Below are 19,999 nucleotides of genomic sequence, written 5' to 3' on the forward strand. Positions count from 1 at the left end.
TCAAATAAGGTAATTACGTAAAACAGCAACCATAGCTTTCTTCATGGTGCATCGAAGTAAAGTAACACTGTGGGAGAAATATGAAATCCAAATCAGTGATCAATGTTATTAGAAAGAAAAAACTTAGTCTAGTAGTTTATGATGCACAATAAAAACACTATATTTCAAACTGTTTGCTTTAAAAGCATACTATTTAAATGCATTAAAAAGAATACATTTAACAATATAGAAAACAATTAACTCTTGATTCATAAGTAGTCAATGGTAGCAAGAAAATGGTATTACCTGCATTCATACTAATATGGACTTTATAACAGAATAATATGTACTAATAAAATTATTACATATTTGAAGTTGTTTTTGCTCTCTCATCTTACTCCTTAGATATACATAGTATGGTTTCTATACTAAATCCAATCACTTTGTATACTTGCATTCATTCTTTCTTTAGTGAATAGACCTTCTGGCTTCCTTAGACATTGCTTCCATAATTATAAGGTGTAACAATGATTTTATAAGGACTTGCTTCTTTCTCATAGAGGAAAAATGACATTCCAACCCCCATATGGCACATTAACAAATATTTAAATCAAATGCTTGCTTAATAAATTCCTCTACTAACATACTATCCAGTTCCGCCACTGGAGATCTGTCTATAATAATAATAATAATAATTAAATATTTATTTTTAGTTTCTGTATCGACCAAATCTTGTCCTGTAACACCCTGAATACAATGTGACCTAACATATATTGGGTAACACTGTCTCCTTTCCTTCCCTTTCTATCCTTTCTACACACTGTTGTAGCTATATCCCAGTTATGAGATTCACAAAACCACAACTGCAATGGCAACCAAATCCAAACTATGTTTATTTGTAATTTAAGTTAAATCAGTGAACAAACATTTTCTGTAAACTTCAAGTATTTGTATGCATAGCCTTACTTTTGGTCCCTTCTGACCATACAATAAATTTGTTGTCATTTTGTATACATTGTGCTTCACGCTGTGCATATCCTTTCATAAATCCAGCTTCCAGTGATAGCACTTCTCTGCTTCTTTATCGCCCAGGCCTCTATCACTGCTTTTCTCTTTAATTCATCCTATATTTTGTATCATCACTTTCCGCATATCACCATATGTTAGTCATGTACATACATGAAAGCGGTGTAAATAAATGTCTATAAGTGCTTTTGAGAATGAATTCTCATTTTTTTGAGAATCAAAACTATAGATATATTTTTAGTTTAAAAGGTTTAGAAAGTAATTTGTTTTAGGTAAAATTATGGACTACAATGGTTTAATCAGCCTTTTTAAACACAATAATACATTATTGTTCTAAAACTACTATGTAATTAGAGAAATTGTTACAAAATGTAAAAAATACAGATAGAAATATTACAAAATAACTTACAGCAAAGTATGTTACTCTTTCGCTTAGCCAAGTAAGTCACCTAAGTCACCTACGATAGGCAATTTACCATCACCATTAAGAAGGTCATCAACAAGTTCCACCTGTATAGGAAAGAAAATCTTACAATCGATCTATTCTCTAGAGTGAGTTTGCAGAACACTTGAATTCTCCAACTCCTTGGCAACACTATGGGTAAGCCCTAGTGAACATCTACTGGAAGATGGTCTCCAAGCAATGGGAAATCAAGGCTCATATACAGTATATAATTGTATGAATGGCAATATGTATACCATCAAAGATAAAACCTGTACTAGCAAAGTTACTTCTACTAACACAATATCAAGTTTAATTTGAATTTAATTTTTATTTCACAAAAGTATATTTTGTAATAATAGAGGTACTCTGGGTGATATATCCTAAAGGTGACAATCCTGTGAGGTTACAAAAAAAATAAATACTTTTAAATTTTATTTTCTATTTTATACCCATATTTAGATATTTTTTCTATGAAATCACTTTAGTCATCTGCAGCCCACCATAGAGGTAACCTAGACAGCATCCCGGAAGTTCTCTTGGTAGAAGCCACAACTTCCCCTGAGCCCACTTTGGAGGGTTGGCATATGTATCAATAGGCGGCCAGCCAAATAGAAAATGGGACAGTGGTTCAGAAATATAATTAACACTAAACCTAGGGCTTACTGTGACTATATATATTTTCTTAAAGCTACTTTTTATGTTTAGAGCATTACTATTTGTTACTTATTTTTTTTAAATCTTGCTTTATATAAAGTACAATTCTTTATATGAAGGGCATAAGCATGACACACTTACCACTGGACATAGCAGGGTACCTACAAGTGCCTGGATTAAGTCGTTTTGCTAAACAAATAACAAATGAAAATGTTTAAGAAAACATAAGAATAGTAATATAATGTAATTTTACATGCAACAATGCAACAATTTAGCAAAGGCCTACATACTTGCAAAGTTATTTTGAGTAGTATGTGTTCTTGTTATCCTTAAACTATACTCTTAAAGATCTATATTATGTATGTAAATTGCATTAGAAAATTTATGTATACTTTAATATAAGTATTTTATATTTTATGTGTTTATATATACAACTGTATTTTATATATATATATATATATATATATATATATATATATGTTTCTAGATTCAAATTTCCTCTTCTTGGCTTTATACCCCTTTCAGATATTGCTCCCCTTTTGTTAAGTTTGCACTCTCCGATAAATCCCGCAGCCTGACTTTTACGACACTGACAATTAACAGGGATGACAAAAAGCGAGGGATCATAGCAATTAAATATTTATAATGGTATTTTGTACACATTTTAGCTTCACTACTTAGCTTTTACTTAGGAAAAAAATAAAATATATATAATTTATAATACATATAAAACAAATACTTAAGTTACAGAGCCGTAAAGTGTGAGGGAGGCCAATAATACCTTTAATACACAAAAAATTGTGATGCCATATAAACTTACCAAAACCTTTCTCACAAGTTCACGTGTTGCGTTATCCACTAACTTGGCAACTTCTAATGAAAGCTTTTCCTGAAAAATAGGAATGTTAGAGGGGGCAATAAAAGAGATTAACTACATTAACACTAAATAAAATTCATTAGATTTACTTCACGGTTTGTGTACTTCCATTTTTCGTAGGGTGTATTTTTTTGTTAGTAATAATATATGTAAAATATAGTATCTGAAAATATCAATAAAGTTCATAATGCTTTATATATTTATATTATTATTATTATTACAACACCTAAGTCATGGTAATCTCACTGAAGGAAAAAATAAACGTCTGCGTCAGTGTGGCTGCTGGTTGTCCAAATAATCTTGCTATGGGTACAATTATCAAGCATTAAATCATGTTATTACACCGGGGCACAGTTTCTGTTTTCATTAAAAGTTGAACAGTGTTACCTTTTTGAATAATACACCAACCAAGGTTTGAACTCATTACGGAATGAATCACAGGCAGACTAAATGGGGTGATGTTTTTTATTGTCCAATAAATTCTATGTTTCTATGTGCTAATATATAAGCACCATGTGATATTTTTATATAGCATAAAATCAATGCCAGAGCAACAAAAGGATATTGTATTTACAAGCTTGTTTAACACAAATATACTATTATGCAACTCAAAATAAGATAACCTTGTAACATATTGCAGTGATATCCAGTGATGACTTGTAACACAAGACTAATTGTAAACTGTTTAAATGCTACTTGAAGAATTTCCAAATTTAAACATAGTTTTAGCTTATAGAGAGTTGATATTCTATAGAAAAATCTTGTTGGATAAGAAGAAAAAAAGAATCCTGTGGATTTTTTTGTGAAAAATAAATCTTACCACTTCATCCCGAGTTCCCAGCACTTTATCTAGGCTGCAACCAACATTCTTCTGTTAAAAAGGGAAAGCAGAATATAGAGAATTTCTAATTTGGCTAATATAGGTGATTGGTCAATTTTTTACATGGATGAATATGGATGGTTAAAAAATATATACTGTCACATTTTTTACAAAATAATTTTAGCCAGACCTAGAAATGTGCAAATCAGGAGCATGACTAGAAATAACAGGGTGGTGCAAAAATTGCCTCTGGGCAAATAAATTGTTCATTGTGTATTTGTATTTAATCTCAACAGGTAAGTATTATATCACAATGTAATGACAGAGACCGAAAAATTACTTACAATTTACAAATTGTGTTTTGGGTTTTTTTTAGATCAAGAGACCCACACCCAAGCCTGTATACTTTTTAATTTAATTGTCCCATTTGTTTATTTTATCTAACTCTATACTTACATTGTAAGCTGTTTATACTTTGAGACACTGAGGAGCAGCTGCCATTCTGGTACAGGTTTCCTTTCTGACATAATACTTTTCTAATAACGTTCTTTAGGAGAAAGTACATCAATTTGGGATCTTATTACTATTTCACTAAAGTATTATACAAAATGCAATCTACCTAGTGATATTGTACAATTTCCTATAATTAGGGCCTTTGTTAATCTTCTTTATTTTTTTTTTAAACGAATATGCAAATAAATAGTTGCTTTAAAACAATTAATTGAATTTACTTACTAAGGCATCATAGAGTTCAAGATATAGCCTATCAGGGTCGTTAGCCTGAAAGAAATAATCATCATGTTTTGTTATGACAAAATACTATTTTCTTTTTTCATTCCCCCATGATCTTTATATCTGTATAAATATACAAGCTAGGTAGTGATAATCGGAATGCAAATGGTGCTCAATTAAATGTGTTGGCGTTGTCATTGTTAGGTCATCTTTATCCAGACCCTGCACCACCACTACCCTTTCAATAACAAAATTATAATTCAATTGGTTGCTGGTTGCTTATTTCATGCTGTTCTGTGCATAAAGAAACTGATAAGCTAAGTGCTATCTCACCACATCCCCAAACTATCCTGAAGTGGCTGCATCTTTAGATTTGGCCACTTAACGTTGAATGCCCCACTCTGATGTGACCCTGGAAAATGGATCCTGAGGCATCTTTATACCTGGTTTTCCCGGGCCTTGGTTTATGTCAACTGACATATATACTTACTTTACATGCAATAGCTTGAAGTTCATCTATAAGGTTTGGAACATTTTGCTGCAATGTAAAAAGAATGCTTATGTTTCAACATATAGGTTAGAAATAAATATTAACAAATTTGTAGGAAAAAAATATGGTTAAAATAAAATGGAAATCAATGCATAACCATCTCTTCTTAAAGTATGACATAGTTTAGACACTGTTTGGGTGTTCTTATGATTTATATACAACATAAACATTTAGGCACACAACATAAATTTATGTTGCAATAACAGACATACTAATAATGTAACCCAGACTTCAAAAGTTAAGTTTCCTAGACATCTGGCTTTATTTATAATAGAGTTTTGCCCAAATATTGTGTAAAAAAGATGGTGTCACTTTTGGGGGCATCACATTTCACATATAAAATGTGTTAACCATGTGTAGATAAACATATATTCTAGTGGAATGTTTCTAGCTCTTAGTTTTATGTTGCAAGTATTGTAAGAATAAAGATGAAAATTATCTACAAGCACTTGTACAATGCTCTCTGCAGAATTATAAGAATAGTGTAGCTCATCTAGTACATGTTTTTTTACTGAGGCAAATGATGCATGTTTAGATTAAAGTGATGAACCACAGTGCACTAAGCTCTAGTCCTGTAATTTCCCAACCATAAAGACAGGCATGAAAAACAAGGTCCATGGTGAACTACACTCTTGGGGGCTTAGGTGCCACAAATGTTTCTCTCTGCCCAGATGCTATAGGATATGTTGGAACAACAAAGCCTTAACTGCCTTTTCACTATGTAGGGTGAGCTTAAAGATCAGGAGAGGGTGGTTACAGCCAGAAAAGCCTCATGATAATCATCCTCGTTCTGGGGCTTAGACTCGTTGTGGCATTTTCAGATAAAAAAATGTAAATATGAAAAACTGACAAACTTTGCAAACAGAAATTATGGTGTACAAATTGTTGGTTATTTTGTGACAGAAAAAGATATATAAACAAGATATACATACGGCCAAAAGTTTATCCACACATTCTGAGGCAAGTACATCACCCAACTGTAATAAAAATATGTTGTACTACGTTATTATTTTTTTCTTACAGCATGTATATAACCTTTATATATTGACATTTCATTATGTGCCCTACTATTCAGCACATTTCCATTTTTTTTCCACTCTTTTACTTAACATGAAATATACAAGAAATACAATTCCATGCAAAGGAATAACTGAGAGGAATTAGTTGATGTTTGGGTAATGTGGTAGTTCAGAAAATGAAATGTAATATTATATAAACATGTAAACCAATGAAAAAAAAACACAAAATGAGCAATTTACAATCAAGACTGACACAATATAAGGTTTCTGAAATAATAAATAAGGAATATAGCATATCATTTTAATTATGAATATGTTAATGAAGGGAATCTACTGATTTGACTCAAGAAACTGACCAAGTCTCTTGAGTCTTGATTATTTCCAAAGAATTTACAAACTACATTCTTAAAATATTATTGTGTATGTGACGGCCAATTACTTTATCTTCTGCCAATCATTGAAAAGATGAATAAAATAAATGATGTTTACGCATAGCTAAAATCCTAATGAAGTAGCAGTTTCATTCATTTGCTAGTGCAGGGCTTGACAAATTTGTTGTGAATCTAGGCGCCAGCTAAAAAAGTTAGGAGCCAGGATTTTTTTTTAAACTAACAGTTGGTCAGGAGTGATCTGATCATCAGCCCACTTACTAAAATCACAGCATTTGACCTGGAAGCACCCTGGACTTTCAGGTCAGTGCTGTTTTTTAAAGAAAAATTATTATTATTATTTTTTATTTTTTTTTACTCTTTCAATGCTGATGTTCCATTGGAGCACAGCATTGCATGATATTTAGTCCCCACAAGCTTGTGGGGACAAATGTTAACCCCGGCAATGCCACAAATGTGTCATACACAATTGTGGCATTGAAGGGGTTAACGCTGCACTCTCAGGGAGCGATCAGGCAGCAGGGGGGTGTTGGGGCTGGTCGCCACACTCATGTGGAGACCGAAGAACCCTCTCCCCTGTCCCTGAAGCTGCCTCTGGAAGCTGGGACGCAATTGCTGCAGCTTCCATGCCTACAGGAGTCATCAAAGGGCTTGTGGGGGCTCATTTTTTCTGTTGCTGGTCTGCCTGGGCTTCCAGGCAGACCACCAGCAGCAGAGCCCCGTACAAAATGGGAATTAACCCCTAAATGCCGCGATTGCGGCATTGAAGGGGTTAACACTGCACTGTCACTCTCATGGAGCGATCAGGCAGCAGGGGGATGTTGTGTCAGGTCCCCACACTTGCCTGTGGCAGCTGAAAACGCAATTGCTGGTTGGGGGCGGGCTCGGAGTGGCTGGGCTGTCTGCCCAGACTCCTGCAGCAATTTTTTGTGAATGTAACAGGCTGACAAACACCTAGGCGCCAGGACAAAATTCTCTGTCGCCATGGCGACCTGGCGCCTGGGATTTGTCGAGCCCTGTGCTAGTGTAATAAGTAAAAATATTGAAAAGCCCATGTGAATAAACTAAACAAAATGCATTTATTCACATATTAAATAAATAATAAATCCCAGAGAAAAACAACATAAATCAAATATGAGACTCAAGACCAAATGACAGATGTACCTACTTTAAGTATTTTAAACAAGTTCTTGTTTTTTTTTTATTAATGTTATATATTTATATATTTCACAGCAAAATAAACAATAACGTACCAAAGCGCATACAGCTTTAAAAACGTTTTCTGTAACTCCTAAATCTGCCTATGGAGAAAGGAACAGATGTTTATTGGCATAAGACAAACTTAATTTTGATAATTACACATTTTTTTCAGTTTGTAATCAGTGAAACATTTGATTAAGAAACCTATTTCATAAAAACATACCTGTGACAAAAAATCAAAAGCCTCTGCTGTACATAATCTTTAAGGATTGCTTGTGTAGTATGTAGATCTAAAATGTGTGTGATGCCTTTTTTTTTTAAATCACACAATATGCTGCATATGCAGTATAAAATAATTTTACAAGTGTTTATGCTACAAATATTTTATTTTTATGAAAAAATAGGAAATCAACTTACCAAAAGTGGTTTTAATATTTCATCAATAAGATGTTCTAGAACTTCCCCAAGATGTTCAGTAAGTGACTCCTAGATTTAGTTAAATGGAATTCGAATTACATAACGATCCAGATGAAGTATTGCTGACCAAATAATTATACAAATCAAAATGTAATTCCCATATTTGGCGTATATATATATAACAGGCTATGGAGTCTATTCACTAAATCCAAAGGTGCTCTTTAACTAAGACAAATGTACATACTCCATTAATACAGTAGTGTATTTTACTTGTGGCAGTGCCCCCGGCTGCCCCCTTCAGGGCTGCCATCCTGTGAAAGGGCTGGTTTGGGAGACCATGGGTCTTCCTTGTAACTGCCCCATTGAGCAGCCTTACACTGGGGAGCCAGATTACCCAAGAGGGCATTCTGTCCTTCAATTTTGCACCAGGGGTCTAGTTGGCCTAGGCCAGAATACGTTACTGCTGTAGTGACTAGGTTTAGTGTTAAACCCAGCAACCTCTGTGCAAGTGGCCCACCATAATGACTAGCAATGAGAACTGCAACAAATATTTTCTGTGCCTTTTGTTGCACTGTTTTTCCTTAAGATCCATTCTTATGTAAAGAGGAGGGATACGACAACTTCCCTGCAAACTTTTCCTCTCCCACCCGTTCATATTTATGTATACAGCGTACTACAGTTTGTTGCTCACACTATCATCTCTTGATCAGCAGAAAGGATATTCATCATAACATATCACATGTGTATATGGTTTAAAATTTTCCTGTGCTATTAGTGCTTACAAAAATGTGTTGGCATGTTTTGCTCTTCCCATTGAAGGGGTTGTCTGCATACTAATGCTGAGGGGCGCTCGGCAGAAATCACTAGCAGGGACATCGCCAAGCCACAAAGGATGGCGCTAGGGAAGGTTTGCCCATTATCCAATTATTCTCTTTGACTACCCAGACCAGGAATATAATAAGTATAATTTGCTGTATAGTCATATTACTTCATATGTTTTAATTGAGGATATAAATTAAAACATTAAAAATAAAATTCTTACCGCATTTATATCTATGAGATCATCAATAGTACATCCAACATTTTTCTGTAAAGTTAAGTAAACATCAATATAAAAATGTTTTAAGTTAAATTATGTACAATAAATAGCTTTTTTTTGAATTTCCAATTTGAATAGGAGAATGTATGCCAACTAGAAGAGAGAGACAATGAGAGGGAGCGTGAGAGAGTGTGAATGAGAGTGTGAGAGGGCTTGAGAAAGAGTGTAAGAGAGCAGGAGTTAAAGTGAGTGGAAAAAAACAACGAAATGCAAATGAAAATTCATAACCGCCTGCTTCGTTTTCATTTGTTTCGTGAGGGTCCCTCCTAATTTTCAGACATTCGTACAAATTGATGGAATTGGCAAATTTTGTTAAAATAAAAATGTGTACGAATCCGAATGCGCAAGTCTAATATAAAAATTTAAATATACAGTCTATGAGCAGCTTTTAGTATAACTTGTAATGAAGAGGCATGATGTTAAATAAGATCAGAAGTTTATTAAGGTAGTTTTTATCTTACCAAAAGAACTTTGAGGTCATCATATACTTCTTGGAATAGTTTGTTATTGTTTGTGTCCTGTAAAGCCAAGGCAATAATCAGCTTGATTAAAAAAAAATACTATATATTGCATTTTCTGTTATAGTTTCGATACAGTGATAGCAGAACATTTTGGGATTTTTGAAATAACCCAGATACATTTTTTTATGTATTCATAATATCTGGAAGCTGTATTATGGTTGTTTGTAAAACGATGCAAGTGGGTTTTGAAATTATTATCATTATTATTATTATATTTTGTTTTATATAGCACCATCATATTCCACAGGGTTGTACAAATAATAGATTTGAAAAGGCTAGTTGTCAATGAATGTTAACACATCACACATTCTAATAACATGATAATGTTTTGTTTAATGTTATAAGGGGAAATAACCCAGTTAACCAACCATTACATATTGTAGTTTAGGCGCTCATAGATTTACCATTTTGTTATTCATTATAAAACAGATAAAATCAAGAAACTAACCTTTGCATGTTGATACTTGCAAAGGAGTTTTGTCAGACTTTGGAGGAGTTCTGGCACGGTCTGTAGAGGAAATAAAAGGTCCACTGATTTAGAAGTCTATGATTATATAAAAAAATCACATTGTAAAGGAACATTCAACATAATTCCCATGTTGCTTGTGTATATTTATATAATTGTATATATTGACTAGATAAAGAGTTTTGGATGAAACTGATAAAATTATTATTTTAACTTGTATGACTCCAGAGAGATACTACCAAGTCCTATTAAGTAAGTTCCACTTCCCATTATTTTTTCATGTTTGCTACCTACCAAGTGGTAGAGAAGTAGGAAATGTATAATTATCTAATATGATTTTCTGTGTGTAAAGCAAATTCCCCCAACACCCCCAAAAGAAAATTTGGTAAACCTTTATTGTCTTCTACAATGAAGTTATTGAGATTGATACTTCACCTGCAATGCTTTCTTAAGGCATGATTCATTTGGCTGAAAGTCTGCATCTGCTACAGAGTAAAGTTTATTAATTGTATATAATTTATAATACTGATCAAAATTATTAATGCATACAATATATCGCCTATTTTGACCAATATGTTGGTTTAAGCTTACCTGGAACATATGCACTGCAGAGACTAAGCCCTAACAGCAAAATGGCGGGTGTAAATTTCATTATGCCTGTAGTTATCAAAGTCTGCAACTCGAGCTGTTAGGTGGAGATCTGCAAAACTAGCTTTCCTAGACATACGATTTATATTGTGAAGACACCGTTACATCATCAAATGCGGCTTATGGAGGCAAACATTTTTGACTTTTGTCCAAACCACACACACTCTGTTGGCAGCTTTGACAATGATACACTTTTAAATTTGTTGATTTTGTACAATGTAAACATTTTTAATTGTTTCAACTTAAATTTTTCACAATGAAGACAAAAAGAACCTATTTTTATCAAAAAGTTATGCACAAATCAGAGATCTGTTTGAGGCATAGTAATAGTTTTTTAACAACATTAGACATAGACACCAACACCCCAACCTATGACTCAGTGCTCCCTGAACCCCACTTAACTTTTTGTTCTGTTTAACATGTTCCCACTATCAATATTTTTATAAAAAATAAGGCCTGTCTTGCACCTACTCCCACATTCCTCACATAAGCAATAGTTACATAGTTATATAGGCTGAAAAAAGACATGCATCCATCAAGTTCAGCCTTTCCTATATCTGTTAATTTGTTGCTGTTGGATCAACAGCAACAAATTAACAGATATAGGAAAGGCTGAACTTGATGGACGCATGTCTTTTTTCAGCCTATATAACTATGTAACATATCTGATTTTGAGACATTAAAATTTTCCCTACTCATCTTTGGGTGGGTTAGATGAACTCCATCACAGTATCCAGTAATGTTCTGTCCCTGAACTTCAAGTGGTAGAAACCAGTAGGTTTCTCATTTACATGTTTTTTTCAAGAATTCCTAAACATTTCATATTTCATGCTTAAATATACGCCTCCTTATTTGATAATGTGCCTTGTAGTACATGGAAAATATAATAAAGTTCTTGAAGAAAAGAAGTGTTGACACTCTGGTGAAAATACTCACAATACTCCACAGGCAACAACCGAAGAGACAGAGGCAAGAGGTGTAAGTAAAGGGATGGAGAGGAAAATAAGACTGGTAGCAGCATTCATGGTGGATTGTAGAGGGGCAAGATTAGGTACAAGGGAGACCAGATAAGGCAGGGTTACAATAGTCAAGCCAGGAGATAATGATGCCATGGACAAACATGTCCCTTCAGTTTTTGGCATATACTTTGGAATGTCCTTTATGGCATGCATGCGAATTGTCAGCTCCTCTATCAGCCAGCTTATCAGCTTCCTAAACTTTACATGTAACCTGTCACCGGAAAGATCTAGTTTTATTCAAGGAATGTATTCATGTTTTGTTTAAGGTAGGTAAGAAAGGGGACAACCTGGCCCAAAGTAACAGTGCTCTGGGTCAAGTTCCCAGTGACATCCCTGAATGGCTTCAGGAAAGTCACCACCTGCCCATTAATGCCCATTCCTCTCTGCTGAATGGGCTGGATATCCCAATGTTCTGCTCAGAGGACATGAAGTGAAAAGCTCACCGTTGCTCTAGGATCTATTGCATCATGTCCAGGGTGACTACGATGTGACGTACACAATGATGGAATCAGCCTACCTTTTGCTGCTCCTCCTTCAGCTGCTGACTTACCTTCACCCTGCTGTGAAAGTGCCCAGCAATCTTACCCCACTATTCAGTTTTGACAGCGTACACTGTATGTCAGTTGGAATAGCTTCCCTTGCCACCAAGTACAGTATATGTGCTGAACAATGCAAACCCACAAAGTCCCCATCTCTAACAGCTTTAATAATGTTTGCTGCCCTGTCAGTCTCCACTATTCCCATTTCTACTATTTTTCCTCCCTGTGGTCTGATCCACTGCATCAGCATCTTCCTAAGAGCGGTCAAAATGTGAGCTGATGTGTGCTGCTCATCCATAACCTTAATATAACTCTGCTGCCTTGTTTTGCCCTGGTTCTGCCCCTCCTGCTACCCGGTGTGCCTACATCAGCTACAGTGATACTCTCCTCCAAATATTTGGGAAGCCACCAATATGCCATCAGTGAAAGAAAGGCATGCTGTGCACTTGTGGTGGATTATATGTCAGAGGAGAAGTTGATGGTTTGTTAAGCTGCCTTGGACAGCTTGTCCCTCAACAATAACACACAAGACTGGTAAAGAAGGGCACTGTAGTCCTGTTGTAGGTGGTGCAACAGGGGAGGCAGTAGTGGTGAGCACTCAATCATGGAGAACGAAGCACGCCAAATAAAATTGTTATATTTACTGGAATGTATCAAGGCTGTGTCAGTCCTGCCTACAGCCCAGCTATGCTAAAGACTAGAGTTAGTATGATTTTGTTTCCATGTTAGTTGCCATGAAAACTGCATGATTTTCCACAATTTCACATCAACTCCTGTGGAAAAAAATAGATTCTTGCATTAGGGAATTGTTAACACACATTTTAATTATACTTTAGATTTATCTACCAGAAGCTGCAAAATGTCTATATAAAGGATGAGGATATTACCACCTATTGTCATTGTAAGGCATTCATACAATGTATTTATTTAGTGCCAGCAGATTCTGTAGCGCTGTACATCACAGTATACATTATTTTTCTAACCAATCAAAATGTGCAAATTTTTATGAATGTATAGTTAGATTGATATATATTTTCAGAAGGCTTTATGGAACCCAAAGCCAGCCACTTTTTTTTTTAAACACGTGCAGCTGTAGCTAAAAACAAAGATAGGGTTTATAGATGACTTACTGTAAATGCTACATTTGGGTATAAACATATAAATTAACATGGACAATTCTGAGTTAAATTCAATATTTGGTATAATTTCTTAATGTAATATTTACAATAAATTGTTATATAAGATGTCTTTTGTTGTGCCCATTCTCCTTTATTTACATTATAGAATACATTAAACAAGAACACATACATGACGCATACATGAATGACTACTGTGATTGTTTCATAAGCTTATGTGAGTTCCCAGGACACTTTGTCTCCTTTTGATTTTTTCATGTTTGTCTTCCTCAGTTGAGCAAAGTGTTTTAAGGTTATGCCTTTCCCAGTGTCTCTTTTGAAATTAGCCCTGAAGCCAAGAATAGTGGTGTTACTATCTCAGTGGAGTCCTCTGCTTCTTTTGCTGGAGTGTCCTGTCTGTTTTAGTGAATTACTTGGAAATAGAATATGGAAATAGATGCTTAACCGGACCCTCTTAACCATTTCACCAGTTTAGTAGATTGAATGTACTACCACTGATACCCCTTTATTGAAATGATAATACACATTAATGTTATAGTAGTACATATGCTATATACCGTATTGTCTCAATTATAGGCCACACCCCTAAAGTTAGGTGCTTTTTTAACCCCTTAAGGACCGGGCTAATTTTTTATTTTTCTACCCTTTGGGACCGAGGCTGTTTTAACACTTTTGCAGTGCTCGTGTTCAGCTGTAATTTTCTCCTCATCCATTTAGTGTACCCACATATGTTATATATTGTTTTTTTCAGGACAAGATGGGATTTCTTCAGATACCATTATTTTTATCATATCATCTTATTTACTATAAAAAAAGTAATAAAACATGGTGAACATTTTATGACTTTTCTTTGAAACATCTTTTACTCACCTACAAAAGGAAGTAAAAAAAATATCTAATTAGATTCTACATTTGTCCTGAGTTTAGAAATACCCAATATTTTTATGTTTTTTTTTGCTGTTTTTTGTAAGTTACTGGGCAATAAGTATAAGCGTTCTATGATTTCCAAACATTTTTTTTTTCCAAATCTGGTCATTCTGCCTCCATCTCCTTTTTGGAACATCTTTGAAGGCGGTCAATTCAATTTATCCCCATCAAACCATATATTTTTGAAAAATAGACACCCCAGGGTATTTCAAATGCTGGTATTTTAACCCTTTCCATGCACTAATTATACAACCACACTTTGTCAAACTTTGTAATAGTAATTTTTTTTTATTATTTTTTTCACACGAATTGCAATTGAGTTATTAATATAAAGGTCCTGGTATATGTCACTGTCAAAGGTTTGTCAGATTATTTGGCTGGTAAAAGGCTACTTTTGGGACATGCGTAATTCAGGTGGTCATTTGGTCATTCTGCCTCTATGTCCCCTTTGGAACATCTTTGAAGCCAGCTACTTCAATTTACCCCATCAAACCATATATTTTTTAAAACTAGACACCCCAAAGTATTTCATATGCTGGTATTTTAACCCTTTAATGCATGAGATTAAACGCCGTTTAAGCGAGGAAAGTGATTGTTGATCACTTTTTAAGCTTATTTAATTTAATGATGGTTCAGAACTGTCAAAGGTCGTTAAGTGACCGTTTTTGCGTGACGACCCTGAACCGTCAAAGGTCGTTAGGGGTTAAAGAAAATTTTAGATTTTTAGAAAAAATACACATTAGTGGAATAGTAAAACAGTATTCTAAGTAACAGTTAGTCAACATATGTTACATGCAAACAGAAAACCAATTGCCAATTTAATGCTTATAGATATGCCCCTCTGCCCCCAGATATGCCACTCTGCTCCAGCAGATATGTCACTCTGCCCCCCACAGATATGCTGCCACTCTGCCCCCCCAGATATGCTGCCACTGTTCTCCCCTAGATATGCTGTAACTCTGCCCCCCTGAGATATGCTGTCACTCTGCCCCCCCGAGATATGCTGTCACTCTGCCCCCCACCGAGATATGCTGCCACTCTGCTCCCTAGATATGGCCCCCCGACTTACCAATGCAGTCTCCCTGGTGTCTAGCGGGGCCGGCAGACAACTTCCGGTTGTTAAAGTACATCGCGCAGACATTCACCACCTGCGGCGATGCGAGCGTAATCAACCTCCGCTGCCGGCACGTCTGCACGATGTGCTTTAACAATCTCCCTTGCTGGCACCCGTAGATGTCCACAGCTGCCGGAAAGTAGGATCCAGGTCCCCTGGATCTGGATCCTAACCCTGCTGCCTGTCCGGCGCCCTGAACTGCATGTCCCGGGCGTCAGGCGATACGAATTGCGCATTCCTGCACTAAACCACAAATATAGGCCGCACCCCCACTTTAAAGACTTAAAGTGGGGGGGAAAGGTGCGGCCTATATTCGGACAAATACGGTATGTTGTTCAAGCACTGCATATGACCCTTGCACTTCCCATACCCAGGAGGTTCACACCACCTCCAATTTCCCATACCCACAATAATGCATAAGACACACGCAGGATTGGATTTAGGAAAGGCCGAGACAGTTATTTATCAAATGTCATTTTATTCAATCTTTTCGGACAACAATTTGTTTAAAACACAGCAACTGCCCGCTCCAATCCTGCCCCTCCTCAAGACACCATAGGTCAATACCTACAACATTCAAATGAACACCATCCCGGGCAAAAAACCCATCGGATCAGACTCAATATGCGTGTGTTTCACTAACAAGCCCCCATGCTGAGACACAAAATGAGAAACCACATGGTTTACTCTATGCCAAGCCCTATCAATATCAACAAACAACCTTGCACCCCTCCAAAACATCCAAGGGGTAATCTCTGACCAAACTAAAAGCAACCCAGGAAAATTATCCCAAAGTCGCAGACTATCACACTTTATGATTTTCCTGGCCGGCCTGGAACACAGGTCATATCCACCCGCGTGAATCACCAAAATGTGCGGGGTACCATGGTTAACCACATGGAAGTCAACTTCAGAAAAAACTCCTTACCACTTCAAACCTTGGAAACCAAGTCATCTGACCTGTACCAACTCTGAATCCAAGCCTAAAAGCCGTCCATGAGGACAAATACCGGCCCTACGCGCCGCCCAGTAAACATAAGAATGGCCTAGCATCCATACTAGGCAGTACCAATCAAGATGAACACATCAGAAAACAAACACATCATGCAAGGTGGGATCTCACATAGCTCTGAAAACGCCCTGACTCCCATCTCCCTATGCGCCTTATAGTTTCCTTACCCAGTCCCCACATAGCCGCCTGGGTGGTGGCACCAATCCGGATGTGTGAAGAAATTCTTCGAGTTTAAAGCACATACCAGCAAGCACTTACTGAAAACCACCAGGAACTGAAAGCGAAAGAGCGAACTCCCATTCTCGTGGACCGACAGGGAGCCATCCTCAGGTGACCGAACAGCCAAAAATGAACGCGAAAAACTCGGACCCCTCCAACTCAAACAGGCAAAGCCGAACTGATCAGTCTTGGAATGACGAATCAAGATATAAACAGAGCGTACACGTACCAAAACATCTTCCCTTTGCAACCCCTATTTTGCCTTCGTACTGTCGCTCACCAATTCGCCAATGTTAAAGGGCCAAAAAAGGCCAAAGCAAAACTATGCCAAAATAGAACAACCTCATATTCAGAAAAACAAACCTGGGACAAATAACCACAGAAATAACCCAATAAATAAAATGTGACATGCCGCCAACTATCCAATCTCCTCAGACCCCGCCCATAACCCTTCATAGTTCATAGTCTGAGAAACCAAGAAATCATTCATCAAATCCACATCCCCTGCATCTTAAAATAAAAATCTAAAGCTGCAAGGTGATTATTATTAGTTGCAACAAAAACCCCTTGTGCAAATTCCGTGCCTACCACATATAACAAAACCGACAGCCTACCCTCACGAGAAGCAGGACCACCAACCTCCCTGCAAAGATGACTCCCATTCCTGCCGGTACTTTGTATAGGCTGAAAGGGTAGAAGGTGCCAAAGACCGGGCTACCTGACTCATGACCCATCTGTGACCATTGTAACAGGATATAAACAAATCCCAAACCTTAAGATCCTTGCTTAGTTCACGAGTCAAGTGGATGAAATGATGAGGCAATCATAAACCATAAAAACATGCCTACAAAACACCCTACCCATGGGCATGATTCTGCAGGCAAAATTTAATTTGCCCAATAAAGACTGCCACTACACCAACGTAATCGTCTTAGCTATCCGCTGTCAGGACTACCCGTACAATGGCACTTACCGCAGGAGTTATTCTGCCCAGTCCCCTGATACAAAGGGAGAAGCCCCAAGTAACAGAGAACCAGGACTTAGAGGATCCCAACAGTAAGGAGGCCTAGTACGGGCAGGTAGATATAGATACTGAGTAGACAGGGGAAGGAATCTCCGGACGAGCCAAACTGGTACACAGATCAGGTAGTCACACAAGCCAGGGGGTCGAGACACGGAGCGGGTAGTCAGACGAGCCAAACTGGCACACGGAGCAGGTAGTCAAACAAGCCAGGAGTCGAGACACGGAGCGGGTAGTCAGACGAGCCAAACTGGTACACAAATCACCGAGCAGAGGTACAGAAACGCAATCCAAAAGAGTAAACAGGCAGGCAGTGGGTCAAAATAACGAAGATCAGGAGTTCAGCAATATACGAGGTATAGGACCACAACAGGGTGCATAAGAAAAGGATTTCCAGCTTTTCAAAGCTGGCGCCAACCTAAAAACCCGCCTCAGAGTTGACGTCACGGCTGAGCCCTCAGCCGTCCATCACCACCCTGATGCCAGCCACACGGCATTGCCGCGCCCCCAGAGTTCCTGCAGTAGCCGCCAGAAGAGGAGGTAAGTATGGAGGCCGGGGAGACCTCAGAGTCAATCCCTTGAGTTCCGTGTCGGCGGCGGGTAGTACAGCCGGCGGCAACGGAGCTCTGGGGAGGGATCTCGAGCTCCCGGTTACCGCGGACGGTAGCCTGTCCTCCAGTACCGGGAACCGAGGGGTCGAGAACCCGACGTCCGCGAGCGGCAATCCGCCCGCCGGAGCCGGGTGCCGGGTTATCATAAAAAGAATAAAACTGCCCTTGGAAAAAATTAAGACACTTTTTTAACACCAGTGCCATTGCCCATAAATAAATTTTACTTTTTTTAAAATCTTAAATTGTATAATATATATTGAAGGACCCTTGAACACTATGTTAGCAGATAGTTCTGAAGGAAGACCAGAAATGGATATGTGCTTATTTAACTTAAATGGCATCATCTAGAACTTAAGGCAATTCAATAAAGTGGAAAAGCTACACTATATGGACAAAAGTAATTAAGAGTATTGGGAACTCTTTATTATTGAATTCAGGTGTTTCAATCAGACCCATTGCCACATGTGTATACAATCAAGCATATAGTAATGCAGTCTGCATTCACAAACATTTGTGAAAAAATGGGTCTGAAGAGCTCAATGAATTCAAGCGTGGTCCTGTGATAGGATGGCACCTTTGCAATAAGTCAGTTTATGAAATTTCATCCCTGCTAAATATTCCACGGTCAACTGTAAGTGGTATTATTGGAAAATGTAAGCATTTAGGAACAACAGTAACTCCCAGTCCCTATTAATCTAATATCCATAACTTGTAATATTATTGCTTTCAAGAAACACGTCCAGGCTCCTTTTGAACTCTTTTATTGAGTTTACCATTACCACTTCCTCTGGCAGAGAGTTCCATAATCTCACCGCTCTTACTGTAAAGAACCCCCGTCTGTGCTGGTGCAGAAACCTTCTTTCCTCCAACCGTAGAGGATGTCCCCTTGTTATAGATACAGTCCTGGGTATAAATAGGTCCTGGGAGTGATCTCTGTACTGCCCCCTTATATATTTATACATAGTTATTAAGTCCCCCCTAAGCCGTCTTTTTTCCAAACTAAATAACCCCAATTCTGATAATCTTTCTGGGTACTGTAGTCCTCCCATTCCCCTTATTACTCTGGTTGCCCGTCTTTGAACCCTCTCCAGCTCCACTATATCTTTCTTGTACACTGGTGCCCAGTACTGTACCCAGTATTCCATGTGTGGTCTGACTAGTGACTTGTACAGGGGTAGAATTATTTCCTTGTCGTGGGCATCTATGCCCCTTTTGATGCACCCCATGATTTTATTTGCCTTAGCAGCAGCTGCCTGACACTGGTCGCTACAGGTAAATTTACTGTTAACTAAAACTCCTAAGTCCTTTTCCATGTCAGTCGTCCCCAGTGTTTTCCCATTTAATACATATTCCCAGCCTGGATTTTTCTTCCCCATGTGCATAACCTTACATTTATCTGTGTTGAACCTCATCTGCCACATCCCAGCCCAAGCCTCCAACCTATGCAGATCCATTTGTAATCGTGCGCTGTCCTGTATTGTGTTAACCACGTTACAGAGCTTAGTATCGTCTGCAAAGATTGATACTTTACTATGCAATCCCTCTACAAGGTCATTAAT

Source organism: Sceloporus occidentalis, unplaced genomic scaffold (assembly GCF_023333645.1).
Source record: "Sceloporus occidentalis isolate IW3139 unplaced genomic scaffold, rSceOcc1.0.p SCAF_28, whole genome shotgun sequence".
NCBI lineage: Eukaryota > Metazoa > Chordata > Lepidosauria > Squamata > Phrynosomatidae > Sceloporus > Sceloporus occidentalis.